The sequence below is a fragment of the Octopus bimaculoides genome, chromosome 4, assembly GCF_046866305.1.
Source record: "Octopus bimaculoides isolate indiv1 chromosome 4, ASM4686630v1, whole genome shotgun sequence".
Taxonomy (NCBI): Eukaryota; Metazoa; Mollusca; class Cephalopoda; order Octopoda; family Octopodidae; genus Octopus; species Octopus bimaculoides.
Window position 1 is genome coordinate 17,642,354 of NC_142931.1, and position 27,590 is coordinate 17,669,943.

A 27,590-nucleotide genomic window follows, 5' to 3' on the forward strand; every position below is an offset into this window, starting at 1 on the left:
ATCTATCTGTCTGTCTTATAGTAAAAATATTGCAGTAGCTGTAAATGGTAGATATTAACTCTAGCATCTGAATTATTTCAATGAAATAAAATGTTCAAACCATGAAAATAATTCCCTGTTTATAACTATAATGTTAGCTATTATGATTTACAGACAAGAAGATAACACAAAACCATAAGTTTTCAGACTCTTAAGCCTCACTTTACTGTGTATGCTTAAAAGTATTAAACATTCCTTTTTGATTGTTGTCATATTCAGTAGATGTTAAGTGTCCTACTAGATGAGAACTTTTTATTTTGGGACTGGACACATATTCAGGAATACGATACTGTTTGACATTTAAAGATCAACCAATGTAAATGGTAAATAAATATAAATATTCTAGCAGGTATGGGTGAGGGATTAAGAAGTTTGTTTTCCAGCAATATGATTATGAGTTCATAATTGGGCATCTTCTATTATAGCACCAGGCTGACCAAACTCTTAGTGGATTTGGTGAAACTGAAAAAGCCCATTGTACACACACAAACACACACAGTGTGAGTGGGAGCTAGTATAGAAAAGCTCAGTATAGAAAACATATAGTAGTGCTCAAATGAATTTGAACTTAAACTCCAAATTCTTCATCTCAGACTCTGTGTGTGTGTGTGTGTGTGTGTGTGTGTGTGTGTGTGTGTGTGTATGTGGCACAGAGTTACCTCCAGCAATATTATCCCCCCCCCCCAAGTTGAGGGGACTTTGTCTTGTAAGTTGCCTGATGTCCCTGCTGGTGCTGGTGCCATGAAAAAAGTACTGAGTACTACGTAAAGTGCAATGTTCAAATATGACTGTGGCACATTCAAGCTCATAAGCAAGCCATTCTCTGTGTTTTGTCATGGAGAAAATTTCTTGCTATAGACACATGGTATAAATCAGCTTGCAACACCCCCTGTCTAAACTGTGAGGTGCTAGCATTTCAGAGTGGTTATCTCCTCTTCAGTCACACAAGATATATTTACACCATTTTTCTGTCTGTCTGTCTATCTATCTATCTATCTATCTGTCTGTCTGTCTGTCTATGTATGTATGTATGTATCTGTTTGTCTGTCTGTCCATCTATCTATCTATCTATCTATCTATCTATCTATCTATCTGTAGGTAGATAGATAGATATATATGTTTACATGTGCATGTCTGTTTGTGTGTGTATGTTTGTATGTATGTTTGTGTGTGTGTGTTTGTGCATTTGTGACTTCACTTTTCCTTCATCTACATGTATATTTTATTCATTGATTATAAACAATAGTTTTACTAATGGTTTTACTTGTGGCTCACTGGAAATGCATCTCCACGCTTCTTGACATGTCTTCACATGTTGCATGATCTTTGTAAACAAAAGGCCCACCTGTATGGTGTCATTTATTTTAAGTCCTCCAGGTAAACATGTCCAAGCTGTTTAGTGTTTGATAAGCTGGGAGATTACTACCCTACCTGGAAAGAAGTTAGATTGGCAACAGGATGGGCATCTGATTGTAGAAAACTTTGCTCCAACATACACTTGTCTGATCCATACCAGTATAGAAAAATTGATGTTAAAATGATAATGCAGCTGCTGTTGCTGCCGCTGATGATGATGATGATGATGATGATAGAATATTACTAAAAAGTCACGAACACATTTAATGTTTCAGATCAATATTATTGACATTATGCCTTTCAGATCAATTTAATCGACAAGTTCAGAACCATTCACCATACAGCTTACACTTCCATCAACATATTGTCATATATTTTAAATAAACAAACCAACATCTTGCTAGCCATTACTCTTCCGGTAAGAATAGCAAGCCTGGCTGTGTGGTTGAGAAGCTTGCTTCCAAACAATGTTGTTTCAAGTTCAATCTCTTATTTCTTATTTCTTTATTGCCCACAAGGGGCTAAACACAGAGGGGACAAACAAGGACAGACAAAGGGATTAAGTCGATTACATCGACCCCAGTGTGTAACTGGTACTTTATTTATCGACCCCAAAAGGATGAAAGACAAAGTTGACCTCGGCGGAATTTGAACTCAGAACGTAACGGCAGACGAAATACCGCTAAGCATTTCGCCCAGCGTGCTATCGTTTCTGCCAGCTCGCTGCCTTTCAAGTTCAATCTCAAATTTCAAGTTCAATCTCACTGCATGGCATCTTGTACATGTGTCTTCAATTATAGTCCTGGGCCATTCAAAGCCTTGTGAGTGGATTTTGCTGATGGAAACTGAAAGAATCCCATCATATTTCTGCAGTGGGGTGGGTGTGTCGTGTCCTTGAGCAAGAAAGAAACTTTATTTCATGTTGCCCCTGTCCATTCAGCTGGCAATAATGAGTTGTACCTGTAATTCAAAGGGGTCAGCCTTGTCATATTCTGTGTCACTGCTGAATCTCCCTGGGAACTACATTAAAGGTATCTGCATCTGTGAAATGTTCAGCCTCTTGTGCATTAATTTCAGGAGTAGGGTATTCCATTAATTGGGTCTTCTGGAACTCTTGTCGTAACCAACAGAGTGCCTGTTTTCAGTATATATATATATATATATATATATATGTATGTATGTATGTATGTATGTATGTATGTATGTATATTTTTACTGGGGAAGGCGGTACTGGCAACGGCCACGCTCAAAATGGTGTATTTTGCGTGTCACCTGCACAGGAGCCAGTTCGGCGGCACTGGCAACGATCTCACTCGAATGTCTTTACACGTGCCATGATACTCTTTTACTCTTTTGTTTCAGTCATTTGACTGTGGCCATGCTGGAGCACTGCCTTTTAGTCAAACAAATTGACCCCAGGACTTATTCTTTGGAAGCTTCTTCTGTGTGGTGTCTTCTTCTAGCATATTAGGAATCCCCCTTGGTGGTTATTCCTCTTATATATGTATGTAATACACATATGTATAACTTTATATATATATATATATATATATATATATATATATATATATATATATATATATATATATATATATATGTATATATATATATGTATGTATGTATGTATGTATGTATGTATATTTTTACTGGGGAAGGCTGGTTTATGGGATTATCCTGGGTTTCCTGTGCATAAAGGGTTTAACTTTGTGGCCGATTGTCAGATATTTTGAAGAGGTCTAAGGCCAACAGGTTTTGGGGTCTGATGATACACCATAAAGTTAAACCCTTTATGACCAGGAAACCCAGGGTAACCCCATAAACCAATCTTCCCCAGTTAAAAATTATACTACCCTACATCTTTGAGTGTGCCTCTTCTCCACATTTATGCTTTTTACAAATGATATATATATATTAATATATATATATATATATAAGTAGAGAGTAATGTAAAAACATTACAAAGGATATTTTATAAATAATTAAGATTATTTATGAATAGATCAATGGTCAAACATGTTATCATAAGATATAAAGAAGAAGAAACGTTTATAACGTTTATAGAAGAAACGTATATAAGTCACAGTTACAACTAAGAGGGTTAAAAACCTGTACATGTTAAAAATAGCAGCCAAAACCGCTATGAAGCCATTATTTCACTGATGTTATTTCTCCTCACGTGTGTGTGTGTGTGTGTGTGTGTGTGTGTGTGTGTGTGTGTGTGTGCATGTATGTGTGTGTGTATGTATGTGTGTGTATATATGTATGTTTGTTTATGTGTGTATGTGTATGTATGTATGTGTGTGTATGTGTGTATGTGTGTATGTATGTGTGTATGTATGAATGAATGTTTATGTGCGTATGTGTATGCATGTCTGTATGTATGGATGGAGGGTGTGTGTGTGTATGTGTGTGCATGTATGTGCATCTATGTAAATATATATATTCAAATTATATGAGAGTGTGTGTGTGTGCGTGTGTGTGTGTGCGTGTGTGTGTGCGTGCGTGTGTGTGTGCGTGTGTGTGTGCGTGTGTGTGTGTGTGTGTGCGTGTGTGTGTGTGCTTGTATGTCTGTCTTTGTGTCTGTGTTCGTTTCACCACTGCCACATGACAACCAGCGTTGGTTTGTTTACATTCCCCCAACTTACTGGCTCATCATAAAAGTCAGCTAGAATGTAAAGCAGACTTCAAAATAGGCACTGGCATTGATCATTTTCGACTAAAAAAAAAAAAAAAAACCTCTCCAAGCTGGTGCCCCAGCATGGCCACAGCGCCACCAACCGAAACATAAAAGGTTAATGATAAACAAAACAGAACCTCATGAGCCAGTACAATTCCTGAAAAAATTCCAGAAATCTGAGCACATGTTCCAGTAACCAGTGTACCAATTAGGCGGTTAGGCTTCCTGTAACCAGCAGACAGAGACAGCGTACCACTAGTCAACCAATTAACATCCTGAGTTCTATATATAACCACCATCACCTGAAGACATTCTGATTGTTCAGACACTTTTTACTTGCATAACCTAACTAACATAACACTACTAGTATTACTAACATAACACTATTAGTCTTATGAATTCGTATTTAGTCTGAAGCCACTCCTGACTGCCATGAATAAAGTTTGTTTTCTCGTGATCTCGATTATTTTCGTAAATATTTTTCCATCTTGAGTAACTCACACACACACACACACACACACACACACACACACACACACCTAAAAATGGTTGCTGGTCGATGTTTATGAGTGGGAGGTGGCTTTTACTTCAGGTATTGAGAAGCTAAAGTATGATAGAGGAACACGTACAGGGGTCTTGCTTGAGGGGGAAATATATGGCTAGCCCCCGTTATAAAAGAGTAAGTGGGAATAACTTGGAAAAAGATAGAGATGGTGGTGATGAGGTGCCAGAGCAAATTCTCAAAATACAAGAAGGGGCCAGTATAAGAGAGGGTACCTGCAGTGGGACCGGAGGAGAGGAGGAGAAGGTTAGTACTTTCATAAAAGTGTAAGTAGAAAGTGACTGAAGGTAAGAGATGGAGACTGAAGAGAATGTAGTGAGTGGATGAACATTTTTACAAAACAATTGTTAAAAATACATGTTTGACCCCCTTAACATTCAGAGTGTTCTGTTAACCATAATGCTTATTTATTCATTGTTTTAGACCAATTATGCATTATTTTGTAGTTTCAAGATTTCGATGAAATGAGTGTTTATTTTTCTAGGATGACATTGAAGGGTAGACGTGAGATGCCAGATCTGGCCAGTTTAGGTATATAAAACTGGTAGAATACTTGAGCATGGAGGCGCGTGGCTTAGTGGTTAGGGTGTCGGCATCATGATCGTAAGATTGTGGTTTCGACGTGTTGTGTTCTTGAGCAAAACACTTCATTTCACGTTGCTCCAGTCCACTCAGCTGGCAAAAATGAGTAATGCTGTGATGGACTGGCGTCCCGTCCAGCTGGGGGACACATACACCATTGAAACCGGGAAACCGGGAAACTGGGCCCATGAGCCTGGCTAGGCTTTAAATGGGCGGATTTATTTTTATTAGAATATTTGAGCCAGATTATGGTTGGTTTAAAGGCTAAAGAGTTAGATACCAATGGGAAGTTTAGAAGTTAAACTAATCCAGAAAAGGATTCATTTAAAGGAACAAAGAAACTAGTTCTGTAACTCTAAATAAAAGCCAACTGAATCTATTCAATTGTTATATAGTCTTTTTTGGTAATTTCCTATTTGATGTTTGGAAAATTGAATTTGTTTTAGTTTGAATTTCATTTCAACTCAATTAGCATGTCTTGTTTGCATCTTGCTGCTCCTTGGTTTATTGTGAATTGCAACAAAATACAGACCAGCAGATAATTAATGGAAGGCATACACTTAAGACACTGGCTTCATCTTTGTCAGATTGTATGACTTGTCTTGCTTGATGTACCTGCCATGGATTGTTGAAAAATTCTCACATGTGCCCAGTGTGAAGCTCTATTCAAAATAAGTCAAACATTTTCCCTCACTTTTTACTTGCTGTTCGCAGTGTGTACCATTTATAACTATGAAATGTTTTATTAAAATTCACTACGATTTTACAAACGGGAAATAGGAAATTACTGTCTTTTTTTCATTTCAGTGTTTAACCCTTAGCGTTTAAACTATCCATACCCTCTAGCCCAAATATCCTACCTGTTTTAAGTTCAATCTGCGACACATAATTTCACATTGCTCTGCAATCATTTTGACATCTGATACACAACACACCTGTGCACCTGTACAGGTAAAGTCAGTATGATGGAGGGTGTGAGCTTATGTGAATTCGAACATTTGATCGCTATAAACAAAGCATCTGTGTTGTTGTTCATACGAACATTTGCAAGCTACAAGAAATGCATGCATGGACATTAACGACTCACTTGTACATCTGCTCTTCCAGTAACTTATATCTGTGTGAAGTCTACTCATTGTTTGATGATCAAATTTCAGCTCATTATGCAACTTTAATTTTCTTCTGAAAAACTGTTCATTTCCAATTTGTTCTTTGAGAGAACTGTTCATATATAGGTAGCCCACTGTAATTTGCTTTTTATGTTTTACTAAATTATACCATTGTTCATAGAACAACGTTGCTGGTATACACATACACAAAAAACAAACAGAAAAAGTAAAATGGAAAAAAAAACACAGAAAAGAAGAAGGCAAAAAAAGTATATATATATATATATTAAACTCCAAAATAGACGAAGTTAATGATCTGGAAATCTTTTCAATCAGTTCTCAATACAAAACTCTCATTGAAATGACAGGTGGAAATGTTAAGGAAACATTTATCTTTTTGGGATTTAGATATTATCTATGTTCTTCTCACTATTGTCAGTAAGAAGATAGCATTACTAGAAAACCTTTAAAGCTTTTGTTATCTGATGATTGCTCTGCTGTTATTTGACATGTAATTGCTTATTTATATTTTTGGAGGTAAGTCTGGTTTCAAGAGAATATTTGACATATGTGTATGTGCATTTTATTAGCGAATGCATACACCACTGCATGTATGGCTGGTGAAATAAAACTTAATATGGCGGAATGAAAATAAGTGAAAATGAAAGACTATTCTTAGTATTACAGGACATATTATTAGAAGGAGGTGAATACCGGACAAGAAATGTCAAAGTTAATGGTGAAGTAAATGGCTATAGAATCAAGTGTTTTAGACTGCTGTAGAAATAGCAAAGGAACTATTGGAAAAGCAATTTTGGCCAAAATAAGTTGTAATGAAAAGAATAGGCAATGAGACCTTGCTGATATAACGTTTAGGAAATAGATTGGTAAAAACCCTTTGCAATATGAATTGGTGGAATAAGGTAGCAAGCTAGAAGAATTCCAGGTAAAATGCTTACTGACATTTTGTCTGTCTTTATGTTCTAAGTTCAAATACCATCAAGGTTAACTTTGTCTTTTATCATTTTGGGGTCAATAAAATAAGTACCAGTTGAACTCTGGGGGAAATGTAATTGACTTAACTCCGTCCCCAAAACTTGCTGGCCTTGTGCCAAAATTTGAAACCGATATGGATTGGTAGAATCATTACAGCATCGGATAAGCTGCTGTGTGGATTTTAGCCATAGCTATTTAGTTATAGCCCTTTACGTTCTAAGTTGAAATTTCATTGGCATCAGCTTTGCTTTCCATCTTTCTAGAGTTGATAAATAAAATCCCAGTCAAGAACTGAGAATAATTTAAACAATTATACACACTACCTCAACATATTGTATCTTATGACAATAAAAGAACAAAATTCTAACCCTATCCAAAAGCAGAAGATTGCCAGAATTAGAAGAGCAGTTGACAAAATACTATACAATATTTAGTTATTACAGTTGTATAGTTAAGAGATGAGGAATTATGTACATTATTTACATTATTTACATTTGACAGATATATGTCCTCATCTTGTTTGTTGTTAACACAACGTTTCGGCTGATGTACCCTCCAGCCTTCATCAGGTGTCTTGGGGAAATTTCGAACCTGGGTTCTCAGTCCTAAGGTATTTTCAATATTATTATTATTATTATTATTATTATTATTATTATTATTATTATTATTATTATTATTATTATTTTATGTTTGACTTTTGTTTTGCATTTGTACAAGTTGGATCCAAGTCTCACCCAGAGACCTCAAGAGACAACAAGTTAGAAGTTCATGTAGGTGTTATGCCTAGGGTACCATATATTTGGATTTGTACAGTTTTGTTCTAGTGAATGTTTAAGAAACCATAAGAAAATTATGTGTTTGTTTATTATTATTATTATTATTATTATTATTATTATTATTATTATTATTATTATTATTATTATTATTATTATTATTATTATTATTATTATTATTATTGTTATTATTGCCCACAAGCATATGGCATAGTGGTTAAGAGCGTGGGCTACTAACCGCAAGATTCCGAGTTCGATTCCAGGCAGTGACCTGAATAATGATAATAATAATAATAACAATAATAATAATAATGATATTGAAAAATACCTTAGGAATGAGAACCCAGGTTCGAAATGTCCTAAAGATACCTGATGAAGGCTGGAGGGTATATCAGCTGAAATGTTGTGTTAACAACAAACAAGATGAGGACAAATATCTGTCAAATGTAAATAATGTAAATAATACATATTTAGTTATGTTTAGTTAATTCTACCAAAGTCGACTTTAACCCACAATCTTCTGAAATAAATAAAACAAGTACCATCTAGTACAAGGTTTCATATTATCAACTTTTCCCTCCTACCAAATTTGAGACCTTGTGCCTAAGACAGAGATCAGCATTTGCCTCATTTTTTGTATGGTTTTAATTTTACTCTCCTAATCGCTATTCTTGGAGTTGTTGGAACCTTTTTTTCTCAGTGCTGTTGATATTGTTTTGATGTTTATGGGTTTCTTCGCTACTCAATTGCATAGGGTTTGATGACCCTTTCTTGTTTTGACAGTCTCTTAAGTTTTAGTCTTGTTATAGCTTATATTAAATAGTGGGCTGGTCCTATGTTTGCTTCTCTGTATGCTCTGATATCAATCTAGGATCATCATCATCATCATCATCGTTTACCACCTGCTTTCCATGCTGGCATGGGTTGGACGGTTTGACTCGGGACTGGTGAGCCAGATGGCTGCACCAGGCTCCAATCTGATCTGGTAGAGTTTCTACAGCTGGATGCCCTTCCTAACGCCAACCACTCTGAAAGTGTAGTGGGTGCTTTTACATCCAATGTGCTTTGGAGCAGAGGAGGAACTGAAACTAAGCTGAACTGGATTACTATATTCTTTGATTGTCATTGCTTGCCATATTTTTTTACATTTTGCATTTCCCTTCTATAGGCTAAAAAATAAACCTTCATTACAACTTATAGGTTTTGCTATCACCATTCATTGCAGCATTATTCTAAAGAAAAATAATCTGTCAATTATTAGAGTGATATTTATATCAGAATGTTATGTATAAAATAATTATAAGAGTGCTCTCTCTCTCTCTCTCTCTCTCTCTCTCTCTATATATATATATATATATATATATATATATACACACACACACACATACATGAATATATATTTATCAGAGTGTATATACAATATGATTAATTATATGAATACTGTGAATATATATACGTGTGTGTATATATATATATATATATGTGTGTGTGTGTGTGTGTGTGTGTGTATATATATCAGAATGTATATATACAATATGATTAATTATATGAGTACTGTGAATATATATATATATATATATATATATATATATATATATATATCAGAAGGTATATATAATATGATTAATTATATGGGTGTTATATATCAAACCAAAGACTTTAGTAGATTTGCTGATTGCATTTTCAATTAGTGTTGTATGTATTGATTACTATATTTATCTTAGATAACATTGTGTCTATTTGCTTAAACGGTAATAGTCTATTGTGGCATAAGGTTTTTATTTTTTGTTTTATTTTATACATAACATCATTACTTTTAGCTTTGTTGTTTCGTTGATTTAATCTTTCCTGTGTTCCTTAATTCTGATCTCTATGGCGGGTATGTTCTACCAGAAATATTTGCAATTTTAGATTTGAAATTAAGTGCAGTCCAACACCGGGTTCAGTTCTTGGTGAAGTGTGACAGCTTGAGTACCTCAATGAAACCTTAGAGTTATGCTAGCAGAGCATAAGCTGTTAGGGCCTCCCATGCTGTACAGGTCAAAGGATAGGTGCTAGACGGTATTGACCATCTCTTTCATCATCATCATCATCATCATCATCATCATCATCATCATCATCATCACCATCATCATCATCATCATCACCATCACCATCATCATCATCATCATCATCATCATCATCATCATCATCATCATTTAACGTCTGTTGTCCATGCTAGCATGGTTGGACAGTGTTACCATAGCTGGCAAGCTGGGCGGCGGTGGGGCAGTGTGGGTGGTGTCTGCATTGGATTCCAGTCTGATTTGGCATGGTTTCTACAGCTGGATGCCCTGCCTAATGCCAACCACTTTACAGAGTGTGCTGGATGCTTTTACGTGTCACCGCACAGGCACTTTTATGTGGCATCACCATGGGTGCTTTACGCAACCAGAAGGATCGGTCTTAGAAAGTGGGTTTGCATAGGGCCAATACCCCTACCTAGAAAAACACGAAGTTACAGAAGCATCGATGACAATTCAAAACCAAACAAGACCTGGGAGATGAAAGCCTTCCCTCAGGGAAACATATATCAGACCCAGACTTGGAACTCACAAGGGAGGCAGAAAAGAGGCCAATTGGAATGATCCAAAAAAAGACAGCACAGGGTCAAGAACAATGGAGAGGAGTCGTTGATGGTTTATGCTCCAGGGAGAAGAAAAGGGATTAAGTAAATTAAGAATTGTGGATTGGAAAAACTGGTTTACAGACAAAATACCTAGTGGTATTTAGTTTCATGAAATCTGAGTTCAAACCTTGCAAAAGTCAGCTTTGCCACTTATTTGGTAAATTAAATAAGTACTAATCTAGTCCTGAGGTAGATACAATCTGTCTTGCTACAATTTATCTTGTATGTTTATGTTAGAAATTAACACAAGTCTTTAATTACTTTGTAATTTATATGTATTTTATATAGTCAACTGTATGCAAGTTTCAAATGGCCAATCACTGGTTCCTTGCATTTCTGAAAGCAAGAAGGATAAGAGAGTGTTTGTAGGTTGGACGTCATTTGAAGAACAACGGCTTAATAATACATACATACATACATACAGACAGACATACATAAATACATACATACATACACATAGAGACACGCATGCACAGACCCACACCCCATCCCACCCTGACATACATGTATGACGTGCTTCTGTATAGTTTCTCTCTACCTAATTCCAATCACAAAGTTAATCCAAGACTATGGTAGAAGACACTTGCCCAAGGTATTGCATGCTGATATCAAACTTGGAACCAGGTAGGTATGAAATGGACATCTTAAGTCAGTTATGCCTATATGCACTCTTCACCAAGGCTTAGTCTAATGTAACACCACAGAATTATGTGATATTATTGGAAATTATGCTGGAATATTGTCAAAGAGTCTTATTTAAAAAAAAAAAAAAAATTTTTATTGCCCACAAGGGGCTAAACATAGAGGGGACAAACAAGAACAGACAAACGGATTAAGTTGATTACATCGACCCCAGTGCGTAACTGGTACTTAATTTATCGACCTCGAAAGGATGAAAGGCAAAGTCGACCTCTGTGGAATTTGAACTCAGAACATAATGGCAGACGAAATACTGCTAAGCATTTCGCCCGGTGCGCTAACGCTTCTGCCAGCTCGCTGCCTTATTGTCAACGAGTCTTTAGAATTTCCCCAATCAGAAACCTTGCAGTAAACTTAGACAAGTGGATTCAAAGTCTGACAACTATTTTTCAGCAGTATGATCATTAAATGGTAAAATTGCCATTTATAAACAGCTTTATCAGTACACATGTTGTCCCTTGGTAATTCCCTTAATGATGTGAAAACAAGAGGCCTTTATATTATTAAGAGGCCAGTAGCTGTCAGCTTTCACTACAGAGAAGTTTTATAATGTATTTGTTTACAATGCAGCTGCATACCATACAATGGCAGTTGCTTATTATTTTCCTTCTCTTGAGCTGTATTGGAATACATATTGACTGTCCCCCCTCCTTGTGTTGTCAAATACTAAAGGAATATTCACCATATGAAACAAATTGTGGATTTTAGGGATATGTTCCTCACAGCTGTCTCTTTGAAGTTTCTAAAATATTTGTTAACCATTACTGGCAATAATGAACTCATAGTTAGTCCTCTAAATTAATATAATTTATCTCCCTGTGGGAATTTGAGCTACTCTTAGATAAAATGTCAACATGGCCATAACGTTATCTGGTTATATACTTGTTCCTCTTAAAGGCCTGCATTTCCAATCTAGTTTTGATATCCAGCAGAATTTTGTCACATAAAAACATTGAATAGAGTAAAGTATTGTTCATAAATAGAGTGTTTTGACCTAAAGATTGGAAATAGAGTGAAAACATAGTACCTGAGAACAGGTTATATACTAGTCAAAACATTATGAGGAAGTATATAGTTTGAACAATTTAATGTTAATAATTTGAAGGCGCAGGAGTGGCTGTGTGGTAAGTAGCTTGCTTACGAACCGCATAGTTCCGGGTTCAGTTCCACTGTGTGGCACCTTGGGTGAATGTCTTCTACTATAGCCTCGGGCCGACCAAAGCCTTGTGAGTGGATTTAGTAGACGGAAACTGAAAGAAGCCCGTCGCATATATGTATATATATATATATGTATGTGTGTGTATATGTTTGTGTGTCTGTATTTGTCCCCCCCCCCCCCACCAATATCACTTGACAACTGACGCTGGTGTGTTTACGTCCCCGTAACTTAGCGGTTCAGCAAAATAGACCGATAGAATAAATCCTGGGGTCGATTTGCTCGACTAAAGACGGTGCTGCAGCATGGCCACATTCAAATGACTGAAACAAGTGAAAAAGTAAAAGAGTAAAAGAGTTTTCAATGTTTAATATGTTGACAATATACAACGTAATAAATATAAAAATAATTTGGAAATGTAATTGAAGAGAACAATGTCCGTAATCTAGCCAATACCATTATGTGTGATTCAGTTCCATGGAAATATATGTATTGCTGTTTAGACAACCTGACCAAGTAGACCTGTATTGAAGAGCTATGATCTAAAGCATTCAGCCCATGACCGACTTCTCTTTTTTAGCAAGATGTAGGTCTACATTATTTAATGTGTTCTTTCGTTATTTTGATTCAGTAGACTCATGATCAAAGGCATGCCAACTATGACCATCATGTCATTTTTCTCAGCCACAAGGACTTCATTATTCACTGTCTACTTCCTCCTTTTTAAGGCAGCAGAGCAGTGAGTCTCAATTGTTTTTTTTACTTTCTGGTGTTCAGAAAATTAAACAAAAAGTTATTGACACACTTTGCATGGAAAGTTTAAAAAATGTTATATTTTGATGTTAAGAAATCTAAAAAAGAATATAATTCTTGTTTTATTAATCAGATTTGTTTATAATGGTTTCAAATTATTGCACAATACTAACAATTTTAGGGTTGGGGTATAGTTGATTATATTGACCCCAGTACTTGAGTGGTACTTTATTTCATTGACTCCCAAAACACGAAAGGTACAACTGGTCTCATTAGGATTTGAACTTAGAATATAAACAGCCAGAAGAAATATTCTTTTCTACTCTAAGCACAAAGCCTGAACATTTTGGGGAAGGGGCCAGTCAATTAGATCTACCACAGTACACAACTGGTACTTAATTTATTGACCCGAAAGGATGAAAGGCAAAGTTGACCTCGGCAGAAAGCCAGAAGAAATATTTATTTCTTTATTACCAATAAGGGGTTAAACATAGAGGGGGCAAACAAGGACAGACAAAGGGATTAAGTCGATTACATCAACCCCAGTGCATAACTGGTACTTATTTAATCGAACCTGAAAGGATGAAAGACAAAGTCGACCTTGGTGGAATTTGAAATCAGAATGTAACGGCAGACAAAATACCGCTAAGCATTTCGCCCGGCATGCTAACACTTCTGCCAGCTCATCACCTTAAGAAATATTAAAAGCATTTTGTTGAAAGCAGAAACGGTTCTGTCATATCATTGCCTTTATATGGGTTTATAATAAAATTCTAAATAACACATTTTTCAGGATGTTCAACTTAAATTTTCCTAAAGCTTTAAAATTTATATTTAAAAATCTACAGTGTACCTAGATACCCCTTGAGGTACACCAGGCTGCATTGGAATACTATTTAGGAATCACTTCAGTAGAGTGTGTGGTCTGGGTGGAATTTGGCAACTACAGTATTTCTAACAGGTTGAATTACAATGTAGAGAATCCCTTGTTGACTTGTAGAAACAGGTGTAAAAGAAGCTACAAAATTCTGAGGAATGATGTTATAAAGATAGGTTTTCCTTTGCCGTAACCAGTTCTCTTTTTTTTATTAGAAAAAATGGGATAGCCTAATCAGTGAACCTGAAATATAGTAGCTGTAGGTTTGAAATGATGGACACTCATGTGAAGTGTTGCATTTAAAACTTTGATATATGTTATCGTTCTAATCAAGACAAATTAGTCTACTTGCTTGTTCCTATTATGAGGGGCTTATTGTATAAGGGGCATCTTACTGCAAAAGCATCTTTTTCTTTTTTTTTCAATAATATTCAACTTTCCAAATTTAGTAAATAAATTCTATCATTTTAATGTGCAAAATTTATTAAAGAATATGAAATCCAATGATGAATGAGAATGGCTGGACACATACTAAGACTGCCATACACACACACACACACACACACACACACACACACACACACACATTCACATATAACAGGCTTCCACAAAATTTCTGTCCGTCTAATTCACTCACAAGGCATTGTTCAGCCTGGGGCTACAGCAGAAGACACTTGTCCAAGGTGCCACACAGTGGAACTGAACCAGAAACCACATGGTTGCATAGCAAGCTTCTTAACCACACAACAACATCTGTGCTTTTGCTTCCATAGATTCATGTTAGACTTATTTCTCTTGTCACAACACAATCATTTGCTTTGGGAAAATTGTCAGAAAGTTTCTATAAATTGCACTAACTCTGTTTTCAGTCATACACTATTGTTTCTAGTTTTAAAATCAAAAATCTCAGATTCCCAAACCCATTGTCTGGTGGATGATTTCAAAAATAACAAGATTTTGTGTGTATATATATATATGCATACATATATATATATATGTATACACACACACACATTATTATTATTATTGTTGTTGTTGTTTTTGTTGGTGTTATTATTATTATTATTTACAGAACTGTAAAATTTGGCTCTGCATATCAAATCATCACAGAAAACACACATGCTAGTTTCTTTATATATATATATATATATATATATATATATATATATATATATATATATATATATATATATATATATATCACACACACACACACAAATATATATTTGTGATATATATATACATCTATCTACTTATCTATCTATCTATATATATATATATATCACACACACACACACACACATATATATATATTTGTGATATATATATATACATATACACACACACATACATATATATTTGTGATATATATATATACATATACACACACACATACATATATATTTGTGATATATATATATATATACATATACACACACACATATATATATCTAAAATAATAATAATAATAATTGGTGTGAGGCTATAGAATGTTGTGACATTCATACATTTTCCGCAGCACGCTAGCAAGACAGATATATTAAAAATGGCTACGACGAAGAACTGAAAAGCTTTCCTCTACAGCACTTATTATCACTTATAGATAATTTAATAAATATTACAAGTCAAAGTTACTACTGTATGTTGCTACCTGAACAATGTATAAATTTAATTAGTGCTTAACAGCTAACATTTCTTTTATTCAATTAGGAATTGATGTTGAATATCTTCTGAAATGCAGTATATATAAAAAGAGTATTTTTTCAACGGTATTGTTGTTGATAGAATATTAGAAATTAACATGAAATTCAAAAAGCAGCAAATGTTTCTGAGACTATTTGGAAGCTAAGCTGTTAGTGTATCAGCCTACCTGCTCTAGGATTGATGGTTGGTGCATTTCATTGTTAATAGTTTATGGTGTCTAAGGCAGCGAGCTGGTAGAAATGTCAGTATACCGGGCAAAATGCTTAGCGGTATTTTGTCTGTCTTTATGTTCTGAGTTCAAATTCCGCCGAGGTTGATTTTTCCTTTCATCCTTTCGGAATTGATAAATTAAGTACCAGTTGTGTATTGGGGTCGATCTAATCGCCTGATCCCCCCTCCCCTCAAAATTTTGGGCCTTGTGCCTAGAGTAGAAATGAATACTTTATGGTGTCAAAGGCGGTGAGCTGGTAGAAACGTTAGCACGCTGTGCGAAATGCTTAGTGGTATTTCGTTTGCTGTTAAATTCTGAGTTCAAATTCTGCCGAGGTCGACTTTGCCTTTCATCCTTTCGGTGTCAATAAATTAAGTACCACTTACACACTGGGGTCGATGTAATCGACTTAATCTCTTTGTCTGTCCTTGTTGGTCTCCCTCTATGTTTAGCCCCTTGTGGGCAATAAAGAAATAAGAAACGTTAGCATGCTGGGTGAAATGCTTAGCAGTGTTTTGCTCGTCTAAGGTTCTGAGTTCAAATTCTGCTAAGATTGACTTTGCCTTTCATCCTTTCAGGTCGATAAAAATAAGTACCAGTTAAGGAAATACAGCCAACTATTTTAGACAGCAGAATATTCTATATTTGATTTAACCCTTTTGATGATGATGATGATGATGATGATGATGATGATGATACCTACCTGGCTGAAACCACCTTTGTCTCTGTAGTACAAATGTTTTGTTTTCATAAGTTCTGAATTAAAATCTTCCACCAAACCTTAGTCACAATTTATGTTTCTAACACTAGCTTAATGATAACCAAGTTATTTTACTAAATAATTTGTATTATTTGAAATTAATTGAAAGAAACACAGAGCATCTCAAAATAAATATGGTAACAAAAGGGTTAATGTATTTTTCTTGGTGAAATTCTAATGAAAAAAGCCAATCCCATTGGAAAATCTTCAATAGATTTTCTTCCTAACCCATAGAAAGTTAACATCTCTCTACCTCTGAATACTTAGGGAACTGGAAGAAGTTTCAGGTAATTTGAAGTTATTTTAAAATCTTACGAGAGATATTCAGCAACAGTACTTTGGAGTAAAGATTTTTGCCAACATAACAAGGCAGTCCTGGTTTAGGACGAATGTTGCTGTAATTTAGCCCCAGGAGACATCGTCTCCAGCTGGTTATACGATATGATCTGTGTCCTTATATGTTTGAAAATATAAGGACAACAGATCGTGTCCTATAGCCAGCTGGAAATGATGTCACCTGGGGCTAAATTACAGCAACATTCGTCCTAAACCAGGACTGCCATGTTATGTTGGCAAACAATCTTTAATTTGAAATTGATAGAAAGAAAGAAATAGAAAATGTGAGATTTGTAAAACAATTTTATTTTTCATTTTTCACTTTATGGTGATCGAGAGTGCAGTTAATAGATTTGAAAAGAAATATTTTGGAAGGAGAATAGGTCTAATGCTACTGAGCTTTGCATATCTTTCCAGACTGGTCGGGTTTTGTGGTTAACAATTGAATGGTGCCAATATCTTTTACTTGTTTCAGTCATTAGACTGTGGCCATGCTGGAGCACCACCTTGAAGAATTTTTTAGTTGAATAAATTGACCCCAGTACTTTTTTTTTGAGCCTAATACTTATTCTGTCAATTACTTTTGCTGAACCACTAGTTTACAGGGACATAAACACACCAATACCGGTTGTCAAGTGGTAGTGGGGGGAAACACACGCACACACAATGGGCTCCTTTCAGTTTCCGTCTACCAAATCCACTCACAAAGCTTTGCTTGGCCTGGGCTATTGTATAAGACTTTTACCCAAGGTGCCACACAATGAGACTGAACCCAGAACCATACAGTTGGGAAGCAAACTTCTTACCACTCAGTCACACCCGGGGAAGAATTGATTAGGCAAAGAATTTAGTGTAGGGTTCATTAAGATGAAGCACAGAAGGGTTAATGAGAGAAGAGTGCATCAGAATTTGAGTAAGGGTGTAATACTTGCTACATATGAGAAACAGTGTTCTTATGAGCCAGTAATTGCTGCTTGAAGATGAATGAATCTTTGTCAATCAGATGGATGTGGACCTCCCATGGGTGGGTAGGTGGGTGGGTCATTGAGTTCTTCTCTCAGACATTATATCTAAAATTATATTATCCAATATGCCCATGGGGTGTTGGATAATGTAGTTTCATGGCAGTAAGTTGTAATTTGAAAGACATCTGGCTCCTATTTCTGAAATGTTGAATGACCATGTAGGGGTTACATCATTGGTTTGTGTAGGTGTAGAGATAATAGGATCCAAATTCTACCGATCTTATTTAGAAGTCAATAGGTTTAAGCAACCATTGATGAACATTCATAGAGGGATAATCAAAGAAGCTGACTTGATCATCAGGCAACAAATGAACTGATCAACAAAGAAATTCTAATAATAATGGGATTATTGTGTACAGTGTTTAGATGCACAATAATTTATTGAAAGAGAGAACAGAAAGCAGTCATAAGTCAAGTAAAGAAAGACAGCAAGAAAAGCTACAAGCACATGTGTAGTGCATAGAATAAAGCACCAAAGGACAGAAGTGAACAGTAAAAGAGACAAAGATGGAAGCGTGCATGAGTACGTCAAGAGTAGTGCTGGCAAAGTGTGGACAGAATGGAATTTTCTAAAGGACGCAATATCCTGAAGCTAAAAATTAATGGAGGTAGTTTATACCATGCTTCATCAATTCTGAACATGAAAAAGTGTTTCCAAAAGTTATGGGTGTTGCAGTGCTTCATGATTTCATAAACATCTACATGGGTGACAGAGCTATTGAATTTAAAAAGGTGGCCAAAGTTATTGTCATTGGAAAGATGGTAGATAAATCTTGTTGGGGTTCTACCAAGTTAGCTGCCAGACATCAAAACTTCAGTGTGTCAATGCTCAGAGAAGCAATATATTCAAGATATGGTGAGTGATTAACAGTGAGTATTTGTCTGGTTGCATGTCCTGGACAGCTTCCAGCAGAATGATGTTTTTTGACAAGACGATGGTCCAAACAGTGTGGACATACCATAGTGATTTATAGTTTTAAATAGATGCGATGGGGTGCTGACAAGTTCCTAGCTCTAAGGATATTGTGAAAGGCCAAGTTGGAAATCCAACTTTCTGAGTTCTTTCACAGGGTTTAGAAAAACTGAAGGACTGCTGCAATAAGTGTACGAATCTGGGAGAGGAATATGTTGAATAAAATCATAATTAACTAATCCTCCTGTATTTTCTTTTACCCAAAGCCAAGAACTTTTCACCACCTCCTCATGGGTGGTGAGCAATTGACAAAGATTTTACTGAGTGATGCTAAAAGAGATTTTAGAAATATGGTTCCTCCAACACAGAATATTCTGCTGGTTTGTGTCACATTACAAACCATGAAATCTACCAAAATTAAATGATTCTAATGCAGAAGAAAGGCTGACCATAGGTTTTCAAATAGCTGAAGATAACAAAGAAAAATAATGCATATACATATATATATCCATTTTATGTCACAATGAACACTAGCAGACTTTAAGTCAACATATTATACTTCTTAGTTTATAAAATATCTGTACGAAGCAAGAATCAATACAGGCTGGAAGCTAGAGCTAAAGCTATTATTTTAATCTTAATTGCTCACGCTATAAAGACAGGCATTAAGACTAGTTTGGATAAATGTAGTTTTATTACTTGAGATATATTCAATCATTAAAGTTTTTGAATTAGTTTGGTTGAATATTTTTAACTTTTACCTAAATCCTAATACAACTTACTTGAATTAGAAAGAATTCGAATGATGTAGCTATATGTATGTATAATACATACATACATACGTACATACATACATACACACATACATACATACATACACACATACATACATACACACATACACATATACATACATATACATACATATATATGCATATACATACATACATACATACATACATATATATATATATATATATATATATATATATATATATATATATATATATATATATATATATATATATATATATATATATATGTATATGTATATATATATATAAACTTATACATACATACATACATACAAATACAGACATATATAAGTGTTTGTGTATGCATGTGTGTATATGTATATATATATATATATATATATATATATATATACACACACACACATATATGCACATACATACACAGACACATATATAAACCTATGTCTACAACAATGTATGTGCCTATCTGTCTGTCTATCTGTCTGTCTGTCTTTCTATCTATCTGTCTGTCTGTCTGTCTGTCTATTTGTCTGTCTGTCTGTCTGTCAGTCTGTCTGTCTATCTATTTATATATTGACTGGATGGAACTAGAAACATTTTGCTTCTTTTTCAAAGAAGTCACAAAGCTGCAGTTTTATAGATTAGCTGGAATTAAAGACAGCCAGTCAAAATATAATTGGCTTTTAATAAATTGAACATTTTGTTTCTAGAGCTAGTTATTTATTTCTATTTTATATTGCAAATGGTGAATAATAGAGTCATTAGTTATAAGTTCCTAACAAGTCAATTATTGGCTTACTTCATTTCTGATGACAAATGTAACAAGGAAGCATCTCTATTTTTGTGAAGAACAAATATCAAAAGGAGCTTTGTTCAAAGAGTACCAGTTTTTGATATTTTTGGCAATGTTAATATCCATATGTACACCTACACACTCGCACACATGCACACACATGCACACATACGCACACACACATGCATGTTCACATATACGCATGCATGTATACACACTGATACATGTGTATATATGTGTACGTGCATGTGTGTATGTATGTGTATCTATATACCATCCTTCTTCCTCATTCTTTTCGTTTTATGTCCATTTTATATGCCACCATGAGTTGGATAATCATTCGAGTTGAGTTAGATTATATTTGACGACTGCTTGACCTTCTTGATGAGTTGGAGGACCACTTCTCACTCAGATGTCTCAATTTTAGCATAATAGTAACGAACTTATTGTATACAGTGCTCAGGTGCACTACAACTCATCAGAAAAACTAACCAAAACTGCATGAACAGCACAGAGAATAAGACACAGGAAGTGAACAGTAAATGAGTTGTTTAACAAAAAAAAAATGTGAGGAGGGGAAGGACATCAGGTGTACTCTTGGTAAATTTCAGGAAGCATGGAAGTTATGAAAGATGTAGTGTCCTGACAGCTGACAACCAATGCAGGTAGTGTATTCCATGTTTCAGCAATTCTGAGTGTGGAAAGATGTTTCCAAAAGTCTTGGGTGCCGTGTTAGTTTCTTGGTTTGATTTCATAAGCATGTCCATGAGTTTTAGACATATGGAATTCAAAAAGGTACCCAAGGTCATTATTGGAAAGATGGTGGATAATCTTGTGGGTGTCTTCCAAGTCAGTTACCAGATTTTGGAGCTTTAATGTGTCTATGTCCAGGGAAGAAAGATGGTTAGAGCATGGTTTCTATGACTGGAAGCCTTCCTAACACCAACCACTTTACAGATTGTACTGGGTAGACTTTATCATGGAACCAGCTCTAGACAGATTCCCATGCTCTTTATATAACTAAAGGGTCCTCTCAACCCTATGCTTTCTCTGCTCACTTGATTGACAACATGTACTAAATGCATTTTAATGTAGCACCAGCACTAATGAGGTGCTGTTTTCTCTACTTCTTTAGCCACTACTACAATGGCCAATACTCCTCAGAGCTAGCTAGCTATAAATTATCTTCCCTAAAGCGGATATCTGTGGAGGTGTTTGGCCTAATGGTTAAGGTATTGGACTTATGATTGTAAGATTGTGGTTGCAATTCCTGGATGCATTGAGTTCTTGAGCAAAACACTTCATTTCTTGTTGCTCCAATCCACTCAGCTGGCAAAAATGAGTAATTCTGTGATGGACTGGCATCCTGTACTGGAGGTAAATATATATGTGCCACAGAAACAAGGAAACTGCCCCTTATAGGGTTCAAAAAGGATGCTTTATCCTTTTCTTTTTTAAAGCAGCCATCCAACTAATGTTTCTCTCTACCACTTCTCACCCATAGACACATTAAAGCAAAACATCACTTTGATTTTTTTATTGCTCAAACATTTGTTTATTTGATCAATAGGACTTTTAAAAAATTAAGTTTTCTTTATGGAATTAAGAACTGCTTCATTCCTCAACAGCTGGCAAGCTTTACAAAAATGCTCACTTTTTTACATTTGTAAAACGCCTACATTTTTGGGATGTAAGTATGCTGCACACACATCTGAAATTACATTGCATAAAATGCATCCACTTAATAATTAAGCCATCAATTGTAAATAGTTTACAATTATTTATCTACCATCAACCTATATTTTCTCTGATAAAGAATTCTGTACAAAATGTTAGATTTCTCTTCTCCCCCACAGCCTAACATTTATTCCACTGTTTGAACTCTGTATATTCCTATTTGTCAACACAGACCAATACAAGTTTCTTCAGATTCCTGTGTATCATTTCTGTGTCCCTCTCAGTCCATTCTACAGCTGTTGAATTTTCTTCACAAAGCAAGATTTTTGTATCTTTTCTGTTCATCTTCATTGTCAAATATCTCTGATCTCATGTAATCTTTTTCTTCAGAAAAAACATCCCTCTAGAATGATCTTCCTAGCCATATTTTTCTCATGTTATCTTTCTCTTTCAGTCCACAGCTGTGTTTTTTTTTTTTAGATTGTGAACAGTGACCCTTCCATGGAAAATAAAAAAAGGCAAAAAATAGAAATGGAAATAAGAAAGGAAAAGCGGATCATTTCGTAAGTACTGCAATGTATTGAATTCTAAAAAGTAGTTTCTATAAGATTGGACAGAATGTCTGTTTAGAGAAGTTCCAAATTTAGAACAGTTCTTAGAGTATTTTGAAGTGGAAGAATAAAGTAAATGGATTTAAGATAACAGCAATTTCTCTCTAATCTACCAAACCTCCTTTTGAAATATCTTCAGACACACAAAAATCAAAACAAAACAAAGCAAAACAAAAAACAAAACAAAACAAAAAACCAAAACAAAAAAAAACAAAACAAAACAAAAAGACAAACAAAAAACAAATGGAAACCAGTCTAAAAGAAATGGGGGAGCTACTTCAAAGACGACTGAAAAGTTTATTAATTGCAATCTGTTAAAGCTAATTATTAAAATTTCTTTTGATGAGTTATGAATTAATATTATAAAAAATACTGTTCTATGTAGCTAAGGTTTTGTCTGGAATTCAAGTAAACACAGCAAAAGATGGTTTTAATAAAAGGTATTAATGATTTTATAGTGACCATATTGGAGGGTTAAATTGTTTTTGGAATCTATAGACATTTTATTATTATAAATACAATGTTTTGTCCAATGAAACTAATACACAAATGAAAAATGGACAATAAATAGACGACATTATTGAAAGTTACACTGTAAAAACTATTTCCATAAAAACGTGCAATTTATAAATATATGTACACAATGTAGGCAAACAGTTTTGTAGAAATATTGTTAATTTAAGTAACATCATAATTAAAATATAGCCACTAATTTAGTTTATTGGAAAGAGAACAAATTGATATTTTTATAAAAAGTAGATTAGTGTTTGTTGAAAATAATCTCTTGATGAATTTGACCACATTAAAGGTTATACTTGTGTTCCTCAAGATAGAAGGATAAGGAATTGGAAGGTTGTTGCATAAAAAAATCTAAAATAAAACTTGTAATGTTCTGCAGTCTAAAATCTTTGAAAACCATTACATTAGTTGAATATAGATTCAAAGATGACTTATAATTTAGTTTTAGCTACTCATTTTATCATTTTAAAAAGATGGTCATTTAAAATAGGAAACCTTTGATAAAATCAGAAAATAGACCAGTGAAAGAGCAGAATTTGCGTTGCCATTAAATATATTACGAAATGGAAAGGAAAGTAGAAAAAAAAAAGAAAAGAAATATTCTTCAATGAATCAAAATGATTCATACTGGTGGCCATTAATGGAATTTCAGGTCTATTCAAAGATTTTTTTTTGGGATAATGTTGCTGTTTTCTAATACATAAACATACACATACACATGTATGTACACTTATGATATACATACATATATATACTTACATACATACATATGCATACATGTATATATTTATAGACATATACAAACATACATACATATATATATGCATACATATGTATATTTATAGACATATACATACATACATACACACACACACACACACACACACACACACACACACACACACACACATATATATATATATATATATATATATATATATACATACATATATATACATACATATATATACATATACATATATATATATATATATATAGACACTTATATACATTATACATACATGCACACACACATACACACACACACACACACACACACACGAGATTTAGATATGTACATGAGACGGGTGGGTCTTCACTGAGAAATATATAATTAACAATAAAAATGAAACCAAAATTTTTTTATAGACATTTTCTTCTTTTTCTCACCATAAGTGATATCATATGACAAGAAAACATTGAAAACGTGAATAGAAGGAAGGAGACTGAATGTAAATGTTGTTCCACACTGTCATCTTAAAGTTTGATATGCCAATACTGTATAGATTATTCCTAAATAAGTCTATGAAAATGTTTTATGTGTTGGTTCAACCTTTATTGAATTAGGAGCGGATAATCAGAATATTGAAAATATGTTACAAAATATTTGTACTGGCAGAAGAAACATTGAAGTATCTGAATTGTATTAAACATTTTTCTTTTTCTCATTCTCCCTCTCTCTCGAAATAATTCTCAGTATAATAGAGGATGGAAATATTTTGTAAGGAATTGGCAGTATCAAAATATTCACCTCTTAGATTCATAAACCGTTTTCTGATTACTATAAGTGTAGTGATGGTTTGGGATGCTTTTACCATAGATGTTCCCTCTGGCAGCCTGTCACCACTATCTTTATCTTCTTTCCAACTACTCCCATCCACCCTTATATAATGCTGGATAGCCATGGATCTCCTCTGTAGTGAGACACCTATGCTTGTCCCACTGTCATACTTCAGACTTGAACACCTGGAATAAAACCATCTCTCAAATACACTCCTGCTCAGTTGAGGAGGCTTTTTCTTTTTCTTTTCCTGTCTTGCAAATTACTTGGTGCCATGAAAACAAGCAAAAAAAGAAGCACCTGGTACACACTGTAAATTGTATAAAGAATTGTGGGTAAGGCCAAAACAATGTAAAGTAAAAGCAAGGTAAATCACAAGAAAACAAGTATATGAATTAATGTAGACTTACCTTGTGTTCAATATTTCCGGGTTATGATCCCATTTTCAAGAAAATAAGCAAATGTTGCCGGCATGTGTGTGTGTGTGTGTGTGTGTGAGCATGTGTGGAGTGGACATGTGTGGAAAGGTGTTACTATAGCAACCAGCTAGCTTCCTGTAACTCTCTTTTGTTGTGGATCTTAGGTTTCTTTTGATGTGTGAGGACGGCCTCAGAGATTCTAAGGTTGTCCCTGTTCCGCTGTGCTGCCTTGATGTGCACTGTGAATTCCCGGGTCTGGCATTTCCGTAGATGTTTCTTCACGGAAGTGTCTGCCTGCATGTGTTCCTTAATGCATATATGCAATTTTCTTGTGCTTCCTATGTAGGATGTGCCACATTTTCCACAGACGAAAGTAAGAAGGGCATTCGACCATAGAAACCATGCCAAAGCAGACATTGGAATTTGACATGGCTCTAATATGTCTTGTTGGATCCCTTCAAAATGTCTAACTCATGTCAGCATGGAAAACAGCCATTAAATAATAATTATTATTATTATTATCATTTCTCTTGTTTTGTTGGACCTCCTGGAGTCTTGCATGCATAGCAGACTTGCTACCTGCAGCCTATGGTGCCATGCTATCCATTCTTTTCAGCTATCTAATACTTTCCTGATTATTCTGGTCGTGCCAAGGAGGAAAACCTTTTGTAACAGTTCTACTGGGCACTCTATTCCAATTTTCTTTATATTCCCCTTGATGCCTTCTGATACTGTTCTCAAGGACCCAACAATAATTGGCATTGTCTTCACCTTCTTCATTTTCCATAACTGGGCTATTTCGTACTTAGGAGGGTTGCGTTTATCTATCTTTGCACCTTCCTTCTTGACTATTCATGGTCAAAGGTGCATGCAACATCAGATATATAGCATATGTGGTGCAGCTTGTCTACCACCACTAGTCTGGTCTGTTATGCTCTAGCACTTGATCTGTTTAGATTGAGAAATCCCGGAGGATTTTGCTAGTCTCTAACTCCACCACTCTTTTATTATTATTATTATTATTATTATTATTATTATTATTATTATTATTATTGTTATTATTATTATTATTATTATTATTATTATTATTATTATTATTATTATTATTATCATTATTAAGTAAGGTGGCAAGCTGGCAGAATCGTTAGCATGCTGGACGACGGCCGAGGTCAACTTTGCCTTTCATCCTTTCGGGGTCGATAAATTAAATACCAGTTGAGTACTGGGTTGATGTAATCGACTAGCCCCCTACCCCAAATTTTAGGCCTTGTACTTTTAGTAGACAGGATTATTATTATCATTCTTCTTCTTCTTCTTCTTCTTCTTCTTCTTCTTCTTCTTCTTCTTCTTCTTCTGCTCCTCCTCCTCCTCCTCCTCTTCCTCCTCCTCCTTTTAACATAGAAAGGAGCCAGTATGGTTGTATGGTTAAGAAGTTCGCTTTGCAACCTGCAGTTTTGGGTTCACTCCCACTGTGTGGCACCTTTGTCTTTTACTACAGTCCTGGACTGAATGCCTTGTAAGGAAATTTGGTCGACAGAAACTGTGAGGAAGCCTATCATATGCATGCATGTGTCTGTGTTTGTCATTTTCCCCACCACTTGAAAATTGGTGTTTGTTTGTTTACATCCTTGTAGTTTAACAATTCAGCAAAAGAAACCATTAGAATAAGTAATTAAACTTAAAAAATATGTAAGGTGGTGTCCCAGGTGTCCCAAGTGCCCCAGAATGGGCGCAGTCTAGTGACTAAAATGAGTAAAAGATAAAAAGAGCATTCCCTGCAGGAGAAAGGGTTGAAGGAAATAGAACCTCAAAGGTTTGCAGTCTTTGGGAGGAAGAATTGGATAAAGTATTCAGGCGCAGGAGTGGCTGTGTGGTAAGTAGCTTGCTTACCAACCACATGGTTCCGGGTTCAGTCCCACTGCGTGGCATCTTGGGCAAGTGTCTTCTCCTATAGCCTCGGGCTGACCAAAGCCCTGTGAGTGGATTTGGTAGACGGAAACTGAAAGAAGCCCATCGTATATATATATATATATATATA

The 27,590-nt window shown here is 35.0% G+C and overlaps 1 long non-coding RNA gene across 1 annotated transcript in view; it reads left to right on the plus strand.

The window, feature by feature from the left end:
- Window positions 1–27,590, plus strand: part of LOC149135974 (uncharacterized) — a 114,832-nt gene that overhangs the window by 47,255 nt on the left and 39,987 nt on the right. Inside the window, exon 2 of the long non-coding RNA XR_016241307.1 lies at window positions 22,923–23,005. This is a non-coding gene — a long non-coding RNA (uncharacterized LOC149135974). The remainder of the gene's footprint in view (window positions 1–22,922; window positions 23,006–27,590) is intronic.